This window comes from Macrotis lagotis, chromosome 7, assembly GCF_037893015.1.
Source record: "Macrotis lagotis isolate mMagLag1 chromosome 7, bilby.v1.9.chrom.fasta, whole genome shotgun sequence".
Lineage (NCBI taxonomy): Eukaryota > Metazoa > Chordata > Mammalia > Peramelemorphia > Peramelidae > Macrotis > Macrotis lagotis.
In genome coordinates, this window is record NC_133664.1 from 176,045,900 (window position 1) to 176,067,026 (window position 21,127).

At 35.9% G+C, this 21,127-nt stretch overlaps 1 protein-coding gene and 1 pseudogene across 4 annotated transcripts in view; both read right to left on the reverse strand.

Annotated features, from left to right (window-relative positions):
• Positions 1 to 21,127, reverse strand: part of CELF2 (CUGBP Elav-like family member 2) — a 632,079-nt gene that overhangs the window by 525,371 nt on the left and 85,581 nt on the right. The gene's annotated exons all lie outside the window — the stretch shown is intronic.
• The window catches only part of LOC141493180 (histone-lysine N-methyltransferase EZH2-like), a 34,509-nt pseudogene continuing 13,382 nt past the window's right edge, over positions 1 to 21,127 (reverse strand).

Genomic DNA, 21,127 nt, shown 5'->3' on the forward strand with positions numbered 1-21,127 from the left:
GTTCAAGTATCCTATATGCAAGGTTGAAAAATGTATTAGCCTATATTATTGCAAAGGTTCAATGACTAACTACTTCAATGCATTAGCCTGGTCATATTTGCAGTCAAAAACAAAAACAAAACTTACAAACAAACAAAAAAAAAAAACCAACCAAAAAATAAACTTAAAAAAAAGTTCTTCACCAGTCTGGATATGTTCAACATTGACCAGTATAACTTTTTGCATAGTTATTGGGATTTACTGAATGATTTGCAAAATGATTTCATTACTGTTGCAAATTGTATCCACCTCAAAATCATTATTCAAGTTGAAGAGGAAGGTGCACACGCACCTATCATAAACCTATCCTCTTCTGTCTGCCTCATCCTGAGATATAATCTCACCCATGGTATTCAGAGACAAATTCATTCTTTTACACAGGATCTTTAGTGAAGATTCCCCAACCTGCCAACCCAGATGGTGCCAGTAGTCAATGCTTTTTGGATCCTCTCTGAATGCTGAAGTTCTTTCAGGACACATTTTTACTATCCTGGACAGCCAGATAGCATAGATACTGCTTAAGCTTGCACTGTGCTTTACAATGGCACCTGGGGGATCAGTTTTGGCATTCTGAGCTACACTGAAAAAAACATTTTACAAAAGTTTTGAACAATTATGCAAAGGCAAGGATTGTCACAAGGATGACAGGGTTGAACACAAGTTTCATAGTTGTAAATATGGTTAGAAGAGTCATTTTTTTTCAATTTCATCTTTTTTTGTAGCCCACAACTGGTGTTTCTTTTTTTGCCCTTGGAGAGATATCAACACCCCTAGAAGGAACTAAATCTTTAATACTAGATCCCTTTAAACTCATAATCCTGTCTACCTGTTTTTTGCTCTAATCAACCTAGCAATAGTACAAAAATTATCATACTAAGTGCCAATAAGAACTCTGAACATTGAGGCTTCAACATGTCTCCATTTCACATTCTCAAGAGGTCCAATATTTAGCTTCATTGTTATTAGTGTTTGATACCTCAGAAGAGCTGAAGTTTTGTATTTATTTTCTTCTTCTTCATTTTCAGTTCCAGCTTCCTTATCACTAACACATTAGTTCTAATGCATTAATAGTTGATGTGCTGGGTCTACTGCCATTTGGAAGTCTTCCCCTTCTTCAACCATCTTTGTGCTTTGCCTGGGTCTTGTTCTGTTCAGTAGTAAAAGCAACTAAAAATGCCCTTGCATCTTCAGTGTAAAAAAGTCATATTTAAAGTAATGCCTGAAGAAGAATGTATGAAATGAGTGAAGACTGTTCCTTCTGAATAGACTTAGCATTTGAGCAATCTATGTTTGATGTACATTTGAGAGGAAGGGCTACTGGAAACTGCCATTTTGTTAATTCCTTATACTTCTTTAGTTCCTCTGCTATTATTCCCCTATTGGGCTACATTGAGGAAATGGCTTAAAATATCTTGTCAGAAAGCTATTTCTGAGGTGGATGGCTTTCTTTATCATTTCTGCTATTTTCTAAATCTTTTTGCATTTCATTTCTTTCATCAGGATCTTCCCCATCATTATTATCTGACTCATTACTGATCAAGAGTATTCACCATGTCAACAAAAAATTTCATCATTTATAAACTCACATTCTTATCTCCATGTATTTTTCAATCACATTTTTATTGATTCTCCAATGAAAGTTCCATCTTGATCAAAAACCTCAGCCCCATACAAGTGATGTTATGTAAAACTGACTCATATTTTATCATAAAAGTCTGCTGTAGGAGAGACCAAGAATGCATTATAGGCACTGAAGCAACAGCATTCAGAGAATCTTTAGTGGGATGACTTGTTTTAGAAAATCCATATCACTGGTCACAGAATACTTCCTGGTCCCGTGCAATAGCTCACAGAAATCATGATGAGTACAGGCTATATTCTTTTTTGATTTCATTTTTGGCTTAAGGCTTCTGTCCTTTTTAGAATGTTCTGTCAATTAGAATTAAATATACTCATATCATCAACTCAGATGAACTTCTTAAGCTGCCTAAGTCTCATGGATTCAATTTTTATAAGCTTCTGCCAACAAATTGGGCCCTCATCGTGATTTCTGTGATTATCTCCTGAACAGAACTCAATAGAACCTGATTCCAGTTCCAACTCAGCTATGGGTTTGCTGTGAGACCTTGGCTGTGACTTTACCTCTCTGGGACTCAATTTTTTCCACCGTTCTTTTTCTCTCCCCAGCCTGCTGCTCCTAGCACTCTGCTCCTGCATGCTGCCAGTTCCCAGTCCTCTGTTGCTTTCTATGTCCCTGTGTCTGTGTATAAACCTTGTTCTCTTAGCTCTATCTGCTAGGTCATATTGCTTCTCTCGTATCCTCTAAGCTTGTTCATGTTCAAAATAAAGTTATTGGACTAGATTCCTAATGTGTCTTTCAACTCTAAAATTCCATGATTTTATAATTGATGAAGGATGTTTTTAAAACAAAGGTAATAATAATAATGATGATATTACTAGTCATCATTATTATAAATATTTATTTTTACTGTTATTTGATTATTCCAAAATGCAATCCAAGGATGGATGGAAAGAAGGAAGGGAGGGAGGGAGGAAGGAAGGGAGAGAAGAAGGAAGGAGAAAAATGAGTTAACAAAAGTTCCAGTACATTTCGTAAAGAGTATGGGACCTATAATCAGGAGATATAGGCTCAAGGATAAGGTTTAACATTTATTCTCTATGTACCATAGGTAAGTCACGTTATCTCTCTGAGTCTCAATATCTTCATGGGGAAATGGGGATGATAATAATACATATTCTGAAATCCAACAAACTTCTTGAGTTCAAGGACTGCCTTTTGCCTCCTTTTGTATACCCAGAGTTTAACAAAATGCCTTGCAAATAAGTTTATTAATTGAAGAGTTAACAGGGTTATTTGATTAAACAACCATATAAACCTTAATGTATGACATAAATATGAGTTATTATGTTGATTCTGATTTATCAAAGTTTAAATATATATTACTATATATGCTGTTAAAAACCCATATCTGTCTATCTTAGTCTTAGACTCAGGGAAAGAACTCTGAAAATATTTTTTAAAAATTTAATAATCTTACATACACTAACATATAACTATTGAATATAATACATACAAATATTGGATGTGATAAAGATGATATGAAAAATGAAGGCAAATTTCTTATATTCTGAGTTTTCTAACATTAGTAATAGTTACTCTGAAATGAAAAAAATAGTATATATTTTTTCTAAAGGTATTTGACTTTCTTAATCTCAACAAATTTGACCATAATTTAACCTTTTCTGGTTAAAAAGAAGGAATGATTCTTCTTTCAGAAGATAATTATCAAGATCTGCTAAATCTTAGTTTCTAATAAAATATTTTGATTTAGGAGCATTTATATCATGGAGTTAAAAATATGCTCCACTTAAAAATTTTCATTTGACATTGGAACAGTGACATAGGCCATTTTAAAACAGAATCCTAAAATCATTTATCTTCATTTTTTGAAAGTTTTTGTGCATTTACATATATATATATATATATATATATATATCTTCTTTGTTATATAAATAAATAACTTTTAAACATAATAGTGAAACCAAGCTATAATTGACCCCGTTTCTTTCTCTACAATTAGAGTTAGTTACATTATCTCTTCAGAATGAAGCAGATGACTAACTCAAAGTTAGCCTTAGTAGTAACGATAGGTAACATTGATATAAATCTTTAACTTTTTCAAAGTGCTTTATCTCTGGCATATACTTTGAACTTCACAACAGTCCTATTAATGTACTGGGGTTTTTTTTAGATTTTTTTCAAGGCAAGTGGGGTTAAGTGGTTTGCCCAAGACCACACAGCTAGGTTATTATTAAGTGTCTGAATTCAGATTTAAACTCAGATACTCCTGACTCCAGGGCTGTTGTTCTATCCCCTGCACCACCTAGCCGTCCCTTATTAATGTACTATTAATAGTCCTAAGAATAGGTACTATTAATATTTCCATTTCTGGATAGAGAAACTGAAACCAAGAGAAGTTAAATGATCTTCTCAGGATCATTAGCTAGCTAGTAATCATCTGAGTAGACATTGATACTTTTCTTTTTCTGACTCTAAGACCATAGCCCAGTATACTGTGTTGTACTTGCTGGTTCATATTTTCTATTGAAAAAAATTTTTTTCTTCTAATTTTGACACAGAAACAAAGACCATGTCTATGTCATTTAATTATGCTGAACAATGGACCATATTAATAAGAATTTTTAAAGCAAGATAGTCATAGTCAATTCAGTGATATGAGTAATTTATGTTGAGAAAAATATTTGTGGATGTGGTTTTATGGAGATATTATGGAGCCAAAGTTCGGACAAAAGTTGAATGAAAAGACCCTGTTTAATATCACTGAAACTTGGAACACCATGATGCTTAGAGGTATCCTTAGTCCCTTTGGTTATTAATTTTACTCCCATTTTGAGAAAGAAAAGGAAAAAAACATGAGAATTGAAAACTCCCATGTATAAGTCATTAAGATTCTACTAATTGGGGTTTATAAATCGAAATGTTTCTAACAGTCTTGACCCCATTCTTTCTATTTCCTTGCAGTTCAGGAATCTGTTAACCTATCATTCAAATTAGAAGAGAAAGTAAGGCTAAATTTGGTCAGTTTTGTCTAATATACTCCTTTCTAGGATTGTCCCAGATTTCTCATCCAGGGAAATATTATGCTACTACAAATTAGTAATTGTACATTTAGCAGTGTTTTATGATGGAAAAAAACTGGGCTTTGAGTCAGAGGAAATGGAAATGACTCCCAGTTCAATTATTTACTGTCTTATAGCCCAGGCAAATCAGCTCTCTCTACCTCAGTTTCCTCATTTATAAAATTGAGGGAGATGCACCTGATGATTTCTAAGTTTCTTCCTACTCTAGAAGCATGATCTATAAATATAGAAGCCTTTGGTGGAAACCAGTTTCCTCATCCTCAAAAATAAGGGTCAAACAGTTAGACTAAATGATCTCCTAAAGCCTTTTCCAGATACAAACTTATATTATCATATGAAAAAAGAAGGGAAAACAAGAAGCTTATTTTGTGAAATGAGAACAAAGACTTTTAATAGGGAAGAATTTTAGGGAACTGTAGTTTTTTCTTGCTGGATCAGATTTTGTGTATTTGAGAGGGGCTCAAATGTGCTCTTGTATGCAGCAGTTGAGTCTTACTGTCACTAATAATTATGATCACTACTAAAACCTCGATAAGAACTAGATATTTGCCTTTTTTCATTATTAGAGGGCAGAGATTAGAATGGCTGAGACCAGAGCTGGTTACTTGGAAGAGTAGGGACATGTATACCTGTGGTTATCAAAGATTTCTTAACCTCCACTGCTGGTTTGTATAAAATCCTTTTCTTTATTATCAATGCCACTCAAAATGGATACTATTGCTATTGAGATACCAAAGAAATACCTATCACATACAGTGATAAATATCAGTTTATTTATCATTCTTTTTGAACCATGTTGAATGAACTAAGAAAAAAAAACCAAAACCAAAATCAGAGTCCTCACCAGTAGAGTACAGTATATGGTTTCTTTGAAACTTCATTATGTGTAGATTAACCCCTGCAAACTGTTTCCATCACGTGGAATTATGGGGAAGAGGTGAAAACAACAAGGAAGCAAATCCATGGATTTCAGGCTGAAAATCCCTTAGGCTTAGTTTTTTCCCCTCTGTTGGATCTGCCTACATGAACATTTCATATTAGAGGATTTTAAGTTTTACAGCCCTTTTTTCTCTGTTCTTCATCAAAGCAGATTTTGCATTAAGATTTTTACATTCTTTGATTAGAAAACAAGTATGACAGACTTTTCCACCCGCTAGGCAGCGTCTCTTTGCCCAGCAAAAAAAAAAAACCCAACAAAAAAAAAACAGCTGCCTACGCACAAGATGGTCTGTTTTCCAATTGATTCACAAAGATTCCCATCTGTACCCGGTCATCACAGTTACACCAGATAACAAAGCCATGATTTTAAGCTAAGCTCACTAGGCTAAGTTTTGAGGAAAAAAAGGTTCCCTTCAACCCACTTCCTGAAATAAAACTCCATTCAGTTCAAAAATATTTAGTGAGTATCCCCTTCCTTCCTGAACATCAGTTCTTTCATTTGTAAAATGTGAGATGGGGGAAGGGTTAGGACTCCTTGTCATAAGGGACTATGTCAATTTTGTCTATCTCTCTAATGATTAGTGCCTAAAAAGTAACTTCCTAAACCCTGGAGCAATTAATAATCTATATAGCATTCTAAAATTTGAAAAGTATTTCACTTACATGATCTCCTTTGGGTCTCACAACTCTATAAGGTACTGACTACTAGTGTTAACATTCTACTTTAGAAAACAGGTTAAATGATTTGGCTGTGGTTACCCAGATAGTGATGAGGCAGAATATGAACCCAAGTCTTCTGACTTCAAATTCAGTATACCACTGACTATAGATCTGTGATGTAAGAATTGTATTGTTCACTAAATTCTTTGAGCCACATGAAAGACCAGTTTTGTTTTCTGGTCTCTGTCTCTGACCCCATCGAGAATAGCTAGAAATGTGTCAAAACTGTGTCTCAGTGAAATGAACTTGGGTATGGTGGGAAAAGAACTGAAAGAATTTACAAGGATCCAAGTGTAAATACTACATTTACTGCCTTATGGAATTTCAGGCAACTTAATCTATCTAGACCTCAGTTTATTCATCTGTAAAAGGAGGGAGGTTAGAAGGCTTCATGGTCCCTTCCAGTTCTATATCTATGATCTTGAGACAGCTGGACCTTTCAAAGTCTTTGCAACTCTGCTATAGGGGATTAGTTAGATTAGATTACTTTTAATTCCTTAATTTGGTTTCAACCATAAAGCCTTTGCTGTTTCTCCTAAGAGGGAGACAAAAGGGAAGCCTTTTCAAATGTTTTAGCATGTTGAAAGTGGTTGGGAAACACATCAGTTGTCAGACAGCCTAATCTCCATCATGTACACACAGGTCTCAGTGTTATCACTGCTTGTTATTCTTACTACATAGGCCCAGCAAAATCAATTGAACAAGAGGTCTATTCGATTCAATTGGACTTTGCAAACTACCTCACTGTCATAATAATATTCATTGAAACTCCTGCCCCCAACTGCTTACATAATACAGTTCTTATCACATGAGATTTATCAACAGCCACATTTTTCTTCCTGGGCTATATCCCAATGAAGTCAATGGTAAAAGAGTCCTATTAATCACAGTTGAACTTAGTGTGCTAGCTGTGATGTATAGTAAGGAAAAGGGCGATAAAAAAGATGCATAGTGACACTGGCTGTCAGAAAAGCTTACTGGGATGATGTTCCTGTATCAGATAGCCTTCACAACTTGGACTGGCATTAAATATACCATACATGACTTTAAATAGTTTGGCAACTCCCTGGAAATCTGTTATATGTTATATAGAGAGCACATAGTGAGACGGGAACAACTGCTGTTTTCTGTTGGTCCCCAGCTCTGTTTCTGTCATTTACATATTTATGGATAATAAAAGCATTATGTTATAGGGGGTCATTAGACACTTTGACAGTCTCTTCTGAAGGTGGGTGGCTGCACTAAGACACTGTTAAGAAGTAGGTCTCTGACCCCATCAAGAATAGCTAGAGACAAAACTGTGTCTCAGTGAAATGAATCCTGGGTCTAGTATTATGTCATGAGACCTAATACTAACTATGACTAACTATGTGACACTACAGAGAATGCTAGAACTTCCCACTAAATGAGGAACGCTAAAGGTTCTTTGCCCTTGCTTGCTTGAGTGACATTGTATGAAAAGTCAGAGATGACCTAATTTTGCTATCTATGGGCTCCTGGGAAGTAATAATAACTTGCATTCATCTCATACTTTGTGGTTTAGATGCAATATGATATAATGGAAACTGTCTCTGATCTTGGGGAGAGAAGGATGTGGGTTCAAGTTTTTCCCCTGATCACACTGGTTGTGTGATCCAGGGCAAAGCACCTGTCTTCTCATTGTCCTAGGGTCTAGGCAGTTCTCTAAAGGCTATACATTTTTATTGGTAAAAGGAGATCTATGAGATGGGATGATTATCTTTCTTTTATGGTTGAGGAAATCTAGGCTGAGTTCACATGGCTTTCTCAGGGCCATAAGCTTGAGGAGGGATTAAAATCCATGTTTTCCTACCACTCTATTCTTTATATTATGCTCTCCTTTTATTTCCCTTAGCCTCAGTTTCCTTATCTGTAAAATGTGGAGATTGAGACTAGACTATCAAAAATCCATTCTAGCTCCAAATGTTATATTTTACGAAAACCAGTGAAAAGTTAAGGAGTTTCTCAAAAGCATCATGAATTAATAAGGATCTATGTTTAGCATGGTTATACATATATAGCTTATATTAGATTTTTTTTTTAGATTTTTCAAGGCAATAGGGCTAAGTGGCTTGCCCAAGGGCACACGGCTAGGTAATTATCAAGTGTCTGAGGCCGGATTTGAACTCAGGTACTCCTGACTACAAGGCCAGTGCTCTTATCCACTGTGCCACCTAGCCACCCCTAGATTGTTTTCTTTTAGGGGAAGAGGGAGGGAGGGTGAAAGGGAAACTGCAAAAATAATTGTTGAAAACCCATTGCATGTAGTTGCAAAAATAAATAAATAAAATATTTAATTTTTTTTAAAAAGCATCATGATACAGTGGGGAAATTTTGTGAATTGAAGTCAGAGGACATGTATTGAAATTCACTGACATTAAGAAAGTAACTTATTTCTCTGAACTGCCATTTCTCTTCTCATTATAAGTTCTATGAACTCTATTAAGGTTGCTTTCCCTTACTTCCTGGACAGAAATCATGCTATAAGAAGAAGAAACTGCCTTGATATTTAGAAAGCAAATGATAAAGGGTCACCAATTAGGGGGATTGGAACTATTTCTGATACCACCAACTAGGAATAGCAGAAAACATTGAACTTTGTAAAAAAATAAAAAAATGTGAAACGTCCAAGTGAGAATCTCTTACTTGAAAATGCTAAGTGACACTTGGAAATTGTGTAGAAGCATCTTTGGGAGAACAATTCATTCATAGATATAGAACTGGAAGGGACCCTGAAGATCATTATGTTGAACTCCCTTATTTTATAATGAAGAAACAGAGGGACTGGTTAAGTGACTTGCCAAGGGTGATAGTAAGTAAGCTAGGGATGTGAGCATAAATGTTCTTGACTCCACTTCTAGCAGTTTACTTTTCTCTGCCATCCATTCAGTTGAAGAAGAGGGCTTCTTATTTGGTCCATATAGCTAAGGACCAAGAATTGAACTTTACTCCATCAGTAAGAGTAAATGATAAAGATCATATTTCTCTCAAGACCTGAATTTGGAGTTTCTGTTCTCTAAATTCCTTCTTGGCTCTCAGTTCTATATCCTATTCTACTCCCTAAAGTATATATTGTCAATTTTAGACTTACAAGGGACTTAAGCAATGGAGTTCAATTGCCTCCATTTTATAAATAATTAGATCTCAGAGAGATTAAGGGTCTTGCCAAAATCATACAGGTAACTGGTGGCGAGCCAGTCAGTTTTCCCTTAGAGCCAGGATAATCCTTGAACCCCTAACTCCAATGTACTTTGCCATGTCATTGAGTCTTTTTTTTCTTCAAGGCAATGGGGTTAAGTGGCTTGCCCAAGATCACACGGCTAGGTAATTATTAAGTGTCTGAGGTCGGATTTGAACCCAGGTACTCCTGACTCCAAGGCAGGTGCTCTATTCACTGCGCCACTTAGCCACCCCCATTGAGTCTCTCAAAAAACAGTATCAAACACACCAAATCACTTTTTTACATCAACTCAATGAAAGGCTATCTAATTAGGTGGAAAAGTCATTGAATAGAGATCAGAAGATTTGTGCTGAGGACTTAATTATTAATTGTGTCATCTAGAGCAAGTCCTTTAAAGTAACTTCATCATCTGTGAAACTGAGATAGTAATGCTTTTACTACTAACCTATATGAGTGGTTGAAAATGCTTAGAACATAGAGAAAATTTGATAAATAACTTGTCTGTGGATAAGATTTTTAAAAATTGCTTTATAGACAGTTTATAAACATTGGTATGGGAATTCCTGTTACTTGATCAATGTTATGTAGGGATGAATTTTTACTAAAATCCATCTTCAATTTATAGTTCCAAAGAGGTACCTGAGAAGTGTTAAATAATCTGCTCATCATCTTACTTTTAGATGGAGCTACTTTAGCAAACAATTCTTGAACTTAGCTCTCCATGGCTCCATCAAGCACTGCCCAATCCCCCACATCATTGCTTCTATTCTGTCTCTATATAAACACTAAAGTTTTTGTACATGTGAGCTATTATTATGTTATCTTTGTTCTAAAAACCTTTTATATTTGTTTGAATTAAGTAATCAACAAGGATTCAAATTTCTAAATGCCACTAAGCATTTCTTTAGAAAGAAAATGGAATGGATAGGCACATCTCCTTGCCTGCACACCACTAGGATGGAAATGTGACAGATTGCCTGGGGATTTATATATTATTGGGTTAAAAAAGAATAAAATGGGAAGAGATAGTTTTATCCACAAAGTTATCTAGGCAACACAGAGAACTTGAAACTTGAATTTCAGGAAAGAGAAAGCATGAAAAAAGAATTCTTAATGGAACTACAACCTATTTCTCCTATCCCCAACACCCAGAGCTATAAAATGAAGGGAGAAAAAGGAGAACTGTCAATACAAAGATCACAGTGCACTTGGTTTAAGAAAGCTTAAATAATGCTAGCAAATGATTGAATCTTTAGTTTTATACCCAAACATTATCGGATACTATATCTAAAAAAAAAAAAGAGGGGCAGCTAGGTAGAGCAGTGGATAGAGCACTGGCCCTGGAGTCAGGCGTACCTGAATTCTAATCTGGACTCAGAGACTTAATAATTACCTAGCTGTGTGGCCTTGGGCAAGTCACTTAACCCCATTTGCCTTGCCAAAAAAACCCCCTAAAAAATAGAAATAATCAGCCATCTCAATTATGAACTCACTTTTCTCTCCTCTTCCTCAACCCTATTACACAGGTGCCTTTCTTCTCTCACCCATTTCACATGATAAAATGGACTTACTCCTTCCCAAGGATGCCTCCTCTACCTATACAAGTGATCTCATTCCATTACATATCCTCTAACAGATTGTCCCCTCTGTTAACCCTGCTTTTGCACTTATATTCAATTTGCTTTCTCTTTACTGGTTCATTTCCTACTGAGAGCCTTCTCTTCCTTCTTTATTCTGAACAAAACAAAAACAAAAAACAACCCCCAAACAAAAACAAACCCTTACTTGATCATTTCATCTCCTCTAATTATTCCCTGCTATCTCTTCTGCCCTTTGTAGCTAAACTACTTGAAAAGGTTTTCTATGATAAGTGAATCCATTTTCACATCTCACATTCTTTTCTTAACCATTTACAATCTGATTTTGACCTTACTCCACTAAAACTGCTCTCTCTCTCTTTCTCCAAAGTTAATAATTATCTTAGCTATCAAATTCAGTGGACTTTTCTCAATCCCCACCCTCCTTGACCTCTCTGTAGCCTTGGTCACCATTGATCACTCTCTCCTCCTTGGTCATTTTCCTCTCTAACTTTTCAGTATACCATTCTCTCCTAGTTTTCCTTCTACTTATTTGATCATTCTTTTTCTATTCCCTTTGCTGGAACCTTCTCCAGATCTAACAACTGGCATCTCCCAGGGTTCTATACTGAGTTCTCTTCTTTTTTCCCCTCTATACTATATCACTTGGTAATCTCATCAGCACCCATGGATTTGATTATTATCTCTAAACTGATGATTCTCAAAATTATCTTTCTTCCAATTTTACCTGCCTCCAATCTTACATCTCCAAATGCATTTCAGACATCTTGGGTTGTATGTCTAGTAAATAAGTCCAAAACAAAATACATTGCATTTCTCCTTGAAACTGTCCCTTCTACTACCTTTTCTATTAACATAGAGGGTAACACTATTTTCTCAGTTTTTAACTCCCACATAAAGTATTTCCCCATGTATAAAATGCACCCCTTTTTGAAAAATTGGGGGTCTAAAACCCGGGAGCTTCTTATATAGTAGTTGTAGATTTTTTAAATTTCATTTCCCACTTTTTTGCACTTGTCTTTGCACTAATTATTTTGCATTTGTTACCTGTATATGTTATGTTTTGCCATGTTCTGCCCAGAAAGGGCTCAGAAAAGATTTTTGTTCAGAGCTGAATTCAAATTCGAAGTGATCTAGTTTACAAAGGTGAATGGAAATCGTGCTGTTGGACCTCAGTTTGGTCCTCCTCCAAATGAGAAAACAACCTGAGACTTGTTACAGGAAGAAGAAACCCAACTGAAAATGCCAGGGCAGAAGAAGACCAGGAGAGGCAAATCAGCCAAATAGCCTGAGTTAGAGAAGGAGTTGAGGAGATAGATCAAAGAGCAAAGGGTCATTGGAATTCCTGTGTCCACAAAGATGGTTCAGCAGGAGACAAGAAGAAATGCTGATGAAAAAGAAATTATTGATTTCAAAGGACACAGTTGGTGCTTCAGGTCCATGAACCAGAATGAACTAAGCATGCATCCATGCACCAGATTTGCCCAGAGAGTGCTTTGGTCAACCACAGACCAGAACCAGAGTGGTCAGAGCCTCTCCTAAGACAGGGATTTGTCATCAAACTCAGATGAGAATGAGCTAATGGATAGGATCAATGAGGAGTTATATGAATTTTATGATGAATAAAACTTGCATTCAATAACTTTATGTAATACATTTTATCGAGTTTTGGGTTCCAAAATTAAGGTGCATCTTATACATGGGAGCAATTTATACATGGGGAAATGTGGTATTTAATCTGTTGTCAAGGCCTGCTGTTTTACCTAATGCATAAGCATATTCTCCAATATTCATTAATACATAAGCATATTTTCCAATATTCTGCATCCTTCTCTCCTCTGATAATGTCACTAATCTGATACAGGCCCTCATCAACTCGCTTCTTAATTATTGCAATAGCCTGTGGGCCAGTCTGCCTGCCTCAAGTCTTTCCTCCCAGGCCATCCTCCATTCAACCGAAAATGATTTTCCAAAACACAGGTCCAATCATGTCACACCTTTCTCCTCCTACTCCTACCCCACCTGACAAAATCTAATAGCTTCCTAGTGTTTTCAAGAACAAATACAAAATGTTCTGTTTGGTATTCAAAGTCCTTCATTACCTAAGCCCATCCCCCTCTCCCCACTTTTCCAGTCACTCTTCAATCTGGTGTCTCTAGCCTCCTAGCTGTTCCATAAACACATCTTTCAGCTTTGAGCATTTTCTCTGGCTGTTGCCAGTATCTAAAACGTTCTCCCTCCTGCACTTCCACTGTTGGTTTCCCTTTCTTCCATTAAGTCCTATCTAAAATCACATCTTCTATATGAAGGGTGAATCAATTTAACAATAACAATGTTAGTCCTTCATTTTTGCAGAAGACCATAACATCAGGGAGGTGATGCCATGACAAACACAGGAATTAGATTTGAGTGAGGGGGCTGTTGTGCTCAATCACCATCCTCACTTTCTCCTCTAGAGCCATCTGCCTCCAGCAGACAGATATGAATCAGGATGACTGGAGATGGTCCTGGATGCAGGGCAATCAGGGTTAAGTGACTTGCCCAAGGTCACACAGCTAGTAAGTGTTAAATATCTGAGGCCAGATTCAAACTCCTATCTTCCTGAATCCAAGGCCAGTGCTCTATTCACTGCATCACCTAGCTGCCCTTAGGGTAAAATATGGAGAAAATAAAAAGAAAACAACTTTTGAGTCCTTCCTATCATTAAAAATAATCTTTCTTTTTTAAATCCATAAGCATATTTATTGGAAATATTTCTTCAGTGGAGAAAACATTTGAAAGTTACTTTGCTTTCTGGATCATTTAGATTTGCTTACTTTGGCTATGTGCTAGGTAGTTACTCAATGGAGTAACTGGAGGCTATGTGCAAGGGAGTGTAAATGTACTGTGACACAAATCATTAATACTAAAGAAAAATGAAAGTATGCAGTTTGTGTGATATGAGAACTCCAAGGAAAAGAAATATGGAACTCATCATCGGATCACTGAAGTTTTTGAGCATTGAAAGTGTCTTTACATATCACACCCATCATTGCACAGGATGAGGAAACTCAGGCCCAACTAATTAAGAGACTTGCCCAAGACTCCCTAAACAGTTAGTTGAAGAATTGAGATTCAAAATTGGATATTTGAACTCAAATTCTGTATATACCACACACATCACTTTGTCAGTTCTATATTATACAATTGCTATATTATTGATAAATAATAAATTAGTATTGGTATTAATTTTAGACATTCAACTATTGTATCACTAGAACCACTATCCTTTACATGGAATATTTCTTATTGTTAAATTAATATTGGGTAAGAAATGAGTGAGGATCTAAACTCCCCTTTTCTCTTTCATTTGTAATATTTTATTAATATTCTCTAATAAGAATTAGAATTAAGAGTCATCCCTTCCATCTTTTACTGTGAATCTGAGTCTTGAAATAAAATATAATATCTTACATATATTTTTGTCAAATTTTCACCTATTTCCCTTCCATTTATTCAGTCCAACATTCTAGCCTGTCTAGATCTTTTGGAATCTTAATTTTGTCATTGAGTATCTCACTAACCCTCCTATTTTATGCCACCTACAAACTTAATAAACACATCATTTATATTTTCATCTAAATTATTGATGGAAATGTTAGATAACACAAGGTCAATAAAAAATGTTCAGGCACTCCACAGGGTGCCAGGACCACAACAAATCATTAATGTCTACTTTGTGTTCAGCTACTCAGTCAGTTCAAATACAACCTGCACTATGCTTATGCATCTCTTCACCTCATCCACAAAAATAGTATGAAAAAATTTTGCTTTGCCAAATAAGTAAGTCATATGTATTACAGAAATAAAGGAAAGTAAAAAATAAAATTAGTTTGGAAGGGTCTGTGGATTAAAACTATCCTGACTCCTTATGATCACCATGTCCCTTTTTAGGTGTTTATTAAGCATTTCCCGAATAGTTTTCAATCCTTGACTCAGAACCATAAATGGTATGTTCACAGACAAGGCTCAATTACTGATTTTAAAAAAATAAATTATCTCTGCCATATGGGTTTCCACTGGGAATATAGAATTGTAGCTCTCTCCAAATAAGGACTACATGGGTCAGAGTACCAGAGAAGGGATGGTCCACAACTCCTCCAGGTTTCCTTAGAGACAAGCCATATGGATGATCAGGTGTTTCTCAAGGAAATTCAGTTCATTAAGACTTGGTCCAAGTACTTCTTTTCTTTGACTAAGAAGTTCCCTGCCTGGTCAAGGAACTCTTCCATTTTTTCCCCAGGTCTTCTTTTCTGGTAAGTGGGTCTCCCTCTGCTCCTAGTGTGCCTCTACAACTCTTTTAGAAGTGATTTGTCTTCCCTTTGCATCTCTGTCTAGATGGTAGCTGTGTTTATTCAACTTTATCTCATCTAAAAAAACGATATAAAAGTTTAACCCTATGGGTAGCTCCAGGTTAACATTAGCAAAGTGGTTTCAGTTCATTGTTCTTTATTCTTATTGCAACTCACTAGCTTTGAACTTCATCAATAAAAGAACCAGGGGCCTTATTAATTAAGTAACAAGTACTAGGGACAAGATTAGCTTTCATTTTGACAAAGAGTTCACCTTTTTTCAGGGAATCTCATGGGTAGAGTACACAGAAGGGCTTACTGATTCCTCTAAGGCCAAGTCTAAGTCTTGGTAGAAAGATTATCCTAAAATTTTGCCAGGATTAGGAGCCTATATGTTTCCATTTAGGAAAAATGTTGTTATCTTTTCAATAAAAGTGAACCAGCTAATGAATCCTTAGTCAATATAACCAATTTTTATAGAATAACTACTTTAAGAGACAGAAATAGAAAACAATGAATTTGGAGTCGAAGGGCTAGGCTAGGTTCGAATTCCAGATCTGCTACTTACTATTCCTTTGACATCGGGAAAGTAACTCAAACTCACTGGTCCTCACTTTCCTCATCTATAAAAATGTAAATGAAAGAATTGAATTATATGATTTTTAAGATCCCTATAGTTCTCTAGTATATAATTTTACAAAGCACTGATGCGCTGAGGGGACTACAAAGATAGGCAGTCCCTGTCTTTTTTATTTTTTAAGGCATTGGCAGCTAGGCAATTGTTAAGTGCCTGAGGAGAAATTTGAACTCAGGTCCTCCTGACTCCAGGGTCAGTGTTCTATTCACTGTACCTAGCTGCCCCAACAGTCTCTTCCTTAAAAAAGTTTAAAATTTTGTAAGAAATTTACACAGACACATATAATAGAACAAACTAGCAAATGCATAAGTGACTTACAAGGGAAATGAGATGAAAGTTGAGAAGAGATGAAGGATCACTCCTATCTGGAGAAATCAAGGAAAGCTTTAAGAAGGAAATGATGCTTTCTGCTTTGGGGCTTACTCCTCAGTAATCCCTCTTCCAATAATATGCCTTAATGGTGTTTATTACAATTCCAGAGACAAAATAAACATTTAAAGAAAGAAAGATAAACAAACTGTTAAGATTCAGAGAGATAAGCCTCCCAGGCCCAGCGAAAGGCTTCAGGTTCATTCCTTAATACCAGAAAAAGGAAAAAAAGAGAAAAAGATAATGGCAGATCTCTTACTCTGGTCTCTGAAGCTCTGACTAGTTCTTGGAATGCAACATCTGTCTTGTGTCTCATGCATGATTATTTACAACACCACAGCCTCTGGAGTCCTGTGCTGATAAATTTATCTCCCACCACTCAAGATTACATTCTTTGATTCCCTGTCTCCTCTCCCTGCTCTTCCTCCTTCTTATGGCTTCCTGCAATTTATCCTCTATATAAGTCCAAAAGTAGAGTGGAGTAAGCCTGGCAGTCAAAATCAGAATTTTTTTTTTTTTTTTGCTAGACTCAAGATTAAGGCAAAATGTTCTGGAGGATTTCTATTGAAATATTTGGCATTCCTTTTTTCTTTCTGCACTCTCTAACAAATTCATCTACTTTCAACTTAGATACAGAACATTCCCAAATTTATGTAATAATAATAGCCAACATTTAACACCATGCCAGTCATAGTGCTAAGCACTTCACAATAACCCTGGAAGGTAAGGTACTATTATTATCATCCCTGTTTTCCAGACAAAGAAACCGAGACAAAGTCTTCCTTACTCCAGTCCTAGTGTGGTATTTACAAATTTTCCAGCTGCCTGTTTCATAGCTCCCTCCATATCTCTAGTCCTGACTTCTATTCTGAGTAATATATATGTATCTCCACTTATCTATATTTCCTCCTAGATGTTTGATCAATATTCTCTTATATACATGAAAACAACTGTTGACATTCACTTTTAAAATTTTTGACTTCAAAATTCTCTCCCTCTCTACCCTGAACCCTCCCTGAGAAATTAAGTAATTTGATATAGACTATATACATGCAGTCATGCCAAACATATTTCCATATTAGTAGTTTAAATAAAAATGCAGGCAAAAAAAAAAAAACCCAAGAAGAAAAATGAAGAAAGTTAAAAATTTATGCTTTGATCTGCATTCAGATTCTGTCTTGATATCTAGAGGTGTATTACATTTTTCATTGTCTTGGATCATTGTATGGTTGTGAATAGCTAAGTCATTCACAGCTCATCATTGTATAATATTGCTGTTAATGTGTACAATGTTCTCTTGGTTCTGCTTACTTTATTTTGCATCAGTTCATATGAATGTTTCCAGGTTTTTCTAACATTCATTTTATTTTGTTTTGTTTTAAGTTTTGCATTTCACATTCTATTTTCCCCATCTCCCTGTCCTGAGATGGTAAGCAATCTTTACATATAATCATATAAAACACATTTCCACATTAGCCATTTTGTAGAAGAAAACTCCAAACCAAAAAAAAAAAATTAAAGCAGGAAAGAAAGTGAAAAACAGGATTCTTTGATTTGCATTTAAATTCTATCAGGTCTTTCTCTGGAGTTGAACAGCATTTTTTCATTGTGAGCTCTTTGGAATTATCTTTAATCATTGTATTGCTGAGAATAACTAAATCATTCACAGTTGCTCAAAAATTGATGTCACTTTGTACAAAGCTCTCTTTCATTTTTGCTCATTTCATTCTGTATCAGGTCATGAAAGACTTTCCAAATTTTTCTGATATCTCCTGCTTGTAATTTATGATAGCACAATCCTATTCCATTACAATCCATCAACGTTTTCAATTCAACATATACAACACTGAATTTATTATTTCCCTCCTCAAAAAGAGTTGCTTCCATTTTTAACTTCTCTATTGGTGAATAGCATCATCATTTATTTGTCCAGTTTAATATATTCAATGATTCAGAGTTATCTTTTATCATTCCTTTCCGTTACAATTTATCTTGAATCAAGTACTTTTTGCTCAAGAAAAGCTAGGGGGTACAGTGGATAGAGTGCTGGGCCTGGGCCTGGAGTCAGAAAGACTCATCTTCCTGAGTTCAAATCCAGCCCTAGATACGTACTAGCCATGTGAGCCTGGACAAACCACTGAATCATGTTTGCCTCAGTTTCCTCATCAGTAAAATGAACTAGAGAAGGAACTGGCAAACCACTCTAGTACCTTTGCCAAGAAAACTCCAAATGAAGTCAGATATGGCTGAAGTGAAGGAACAGCAACAAGTTTTCACTTTCACTGCATAATAATTCTTGAATCCATCTCCTCTTCTCTATTTCCACTGCCACTATTGGCATTCTTTACAATGCATATTGTCCTTTGCACTTCCACTCTCTCTTTCTTCCAGTTCATCCAGAACTTCTTTCTAGCTTGTATTTTCTTATAGATCTGGTCATGTCACTCCTCTGTTCAAAAGCTCTTTGCTTGTTGAGTAAAATTTAAACTTCTTACCCTAGCATTTGAGATTCTCCAGAAACCAGCTCTACCTAGCCTTTCCAGATTTATACTATTTCCCCTCCCTTTAGGGAAGCAGTGTAGTAGAGTAGATTGAGGATTGGAGTTGAAATCAGGAAAATCTGGGTCATAACCAGCTATGTGATCATGAATAAATTATTTAACCTCTCAATGTCTCAGGTGATACTATAAACAAGGTACAGATAAGTCTTCTAATTTGCATAAGTAGAAGTTTCTCCACTCCAGGGTCCTAATAATTATAAAATCCTAGTCAGTATATACTCCCTTATAAAAATCTACTTCATTTATTCTATGCTATAAGCAAACCAGACTATTACTCATTATCCAGTGTCCCAATTAAGATTCTGCCAATCTCTGTGCCTTTTGTTTGTGCATCAAAATACCTTCACTATTGAGATCTTATTGGGCCATGGCTATTCAGCTAAAATGCCACCTCCTCCAGGAAGTGGTCTTGATGTCTTGATTTTTTCAGCTTATAATGACTGTGCCCCAGGACCTTACAGTGCTTGGATTTCACTACCTTTATGTGCTTATTAAGTATTATTTAGAATTATAGTTATTTATGTGATATCCCCTGTTCACACAACTTGGATGAGATGGGAATCACCAACACTATTCGTTTGGGTGACTAATCTTTATCATCAGTTCTTCAATTCATTCCCAAGTTTCTCTAGGTCTTAGCATCAGTTTTGTCTCTCTAAGGCCTTGCCATGGCCAGACCATTTCAATTACTGCTGCACAGGATATAAGAGCAGAGACCTTTCCATTTGTACTGAAGTTGAACTTCCTTTTATGCTTTATCTTTCCCATTTAAAATATGAACTCCTTGAGAGTTGAGACTGTATTAGTTTTTTTTTCTTTTTTCTGTCATCAGGGTTAACACAGGGTTTGACATATGTAAGTGTTGAATAAATTTTTTCATTCATTTGTTCATTCATACATTCATTTCCCTATAAAAACTTAAGTCTTAAGTTTTGCATCTTTTCAGAGCTTCACCCAATGCACAAATGTTTGCAATATTGTCTTGTTACACCTTCATGCTCATAACTTCTTTCTTCTAAACTTTATTATCTATCTACTCAAGGTATGGGAGGGGGAAGAAAGTGAAAGACATCCAGAATCATTTATCCCTGTGAAAATCATGCATGGGGAAATCAAACATCATTCACAAAATCCCCATATCTGAGATTTGGGAAGGGCTTGGAGGAATTTAGTTCAACTAAATGCAAGAGGAACTCTTATTGTAGCATTCCTAAGAAGTGAGTCCCTTTTCTTTATTTTTGGTGAGATAGGCAGGAAAATAAAGGAAGCCAGTTTATATTAGCAAAAGGGATTTGAGTTAGACATAAAGATTTCTGTGTTAAATGGGTTAGTGAGTTATCATGTGGACTCTCGAGCTCTAAATTTATAACCCTATGATTCTAGCTATGACTCCCCTTTCCTAAAGATCTTTCAAAATAGGATCGATACCTGTCTGTTCTGAATGGCTAAAAAAGTTTTGTCTGAAAGGGGAATTTGTGAGGTGAAATTTTATTCCAAATCTCGATCTAAGATCAATGCCTTATGATTTTTTTCCTCCAAAAGTTAAGTTCCAAAAAAACTTCAACCTTGTTTACTCTATCTGCCAAATAGTTTCCAAAGCAATTTTCCATTCTGGGATTTTAACTAGGTTGCACTTTTAAACATTAGCCAGAGTGTGGCACTGCTTCTTTGAGGCAACTGACCCAGAATATCCCCAAGGAGAGTGATGTTGAAGGGTAGGGGCATGGAAGGGAACAGCAACATCTAACACCAATTTTCACTGTCCTTGTCAGATGTGAGGTGCTGGATCCACTAGGTCTTTCCTTTATATATTCAGCTGTGTTATGGAAAGTGACACGGTGTTTACTTTCCATTATGAGAAAGTACATTGCTTTGCAGGCGGAGAATTAACTGTTTTCATTTGATTACCTAAAGGATGACTACCTGTGGGTACAATCAGCCTAGTTATTCTCCTTGATATAAACAGCCCAAGTAATTAATGGTCCCTTGTGCAGCCTTGCAAAACAAAAGAGGAAATGGAGCTAATCTGGGAGTTTGTACGGTTAAAAAGA